The sequence below is a fragment of the Glycine max genome, chromosome 2 (genome assembly GCF_000004515.6).
Source record: "Glycine max cultivar Williams 82 chromosome 2, Glycine_max_v4.0, whole genome shotgun sequence".
Taxonomy (NCBI): domain Eukaryota; kingdom Viridiplantae; phylum Streptophyta; class Magnoliopsida; order Fabales; family Fabaceae; genus Glycine; species Glycine max.
The window spans coordinates 28,386,914-28,388,374 of record NC_016089.4 but is presented as its reverse complement, the minus strand read 5'-3'; the positions used below and the strand labels follow the sequence as shown (position 1 = coordinate 28,388,374).

Genomic DNA, 1,461 nt, shown 5'->3' with positions numbered 1-1,461 from the left:
AGAGGTATGTTTACCTCTACTTTTCTAAATGTTTCCAAGATCTCCTTCTCTACCTCTTCCTTTTTTTTGTTGGAAATTGCTCTTGGAGGGAATGGAAGAAGGATATCCTGCTTCTCTTTAGATTCACCTGCATAGAAATTGTTATGTAACTTACTCTTTAAATTTTTGTCATCATCTTTTTCTGGAGTGGAGTGAAGTTGGGCAGGTTCATTTGCGGATGAGGAAGATGTTGCTGGTTGAGGTTCTTGACACTGCTTTCCCGACCTCAATGCAATGGCACTCACATTTTTGGGATTCTGGACAGATTGAGAAGGTAATATGTCAAAATTATGGGACTGTTGTTGATTTAACTGTGTAGCCAATTGTTCCATCTAATTGGTTAAGCTTTGAATGGAGGCTCTGGTCTCTTGTTGAAACTGCATGTTTTGCATAGTCATTTGCCTCACAAGTTCTTCAATGGAAGGTTGCGGAGGAGCCTCAACTGTTTGTTGTTTCTGGGGCTGTTGTTGTTGTTGTTGCTGGATTGGTGGAGGAACATATGGTCTACTTGGGCCAGCAGCATTTTGAAAATAAGGTTGTTGTTGCTACTATTGTGAAGGATTCGACCATCTAAGGTTGGGATGATTCCTCCACCCGGGATTGTACTTGTTGCTGGAGAGGTCATAATTGTTCTGTTGTGGCTGATTTTGCTGCTAAGGTTGAGGAGGTCTGTTGTAGATGTTTGCAGCATAAGCTTCAGACTGTTCAATTGCTTCAGATTGTTGCACAGAAGGGCAAAGGTCTGTGTGGTGGTCGGCAGAGGAGCATAAACCACAGAGTTTGGCGACAGGTGCAGATTTTTTATTCACGGCCAGTTGGGTTACCAGGTTAACCAAGGCATCTAGTTTACCTTCAAGCTTCTTAGTCTCGGCTGATGAAGATGAATCCGTGGCTACTTCATGCACTCCTCTAATGACAATAACATCACTTCTGGCACTAAATTGATGGGAGTTTGAAGCCATCTTCTCAATTAAATTTATGGCTTTAGCAGGGGTCATGTCTCCAAGGGCTCCACCACTGGCAGCATCTATCATACTTCTCTCCATGTTACTGAGTCCTTCATAAAAATATTGGAGGAGAAGCTGCTCAGAAAACTGGTGGTGAGGGCAACTGGCACATAGTTTCTTAAATCTCTCCCAGTATTCATATAAGCTCTCTCCACTGAGTTGTCTAATGCCTGAAATATCCTTTCTGATGGTTGTGGTCTTGGAAGCAGGGAAAATTTTTTCTAAGAATACTCTCTTGAAGTCATCCCAGCTCATGATGGACCATGGAGCAAGGTAATAAAGTCAATCCTTTGCCACTCCCTCTAAAGAATGATGAAAAGCCTTCAGAAATATGTGATCCTCCTGGACATCTGGGGGTTTCATGGTGGAGCAAACAATATGGAATTCTTTCAGATGTTTATGCGGGTCTTCACCT

General features: G+C 42.5%; 1 non-coding gene across 1 annotated transcript; it reads left to right on the top strand.

The window, feature by feature from the left end:
- Window positions 1-1,131: 1,131 nt before the first annotated feature.
- Window positions 1,132-1,238, top strand: LOC113000969 (small nucleolar RNA R71). The gene has a single exon (XR_003266275.1). It is a non-coding gene; the product is annotated as a small nucleolar RNA R71 (small nucleolar RNA).
- The last annotated feature ends 223 nt before the right edge of the window (window positions 1,239-1,461 follow it).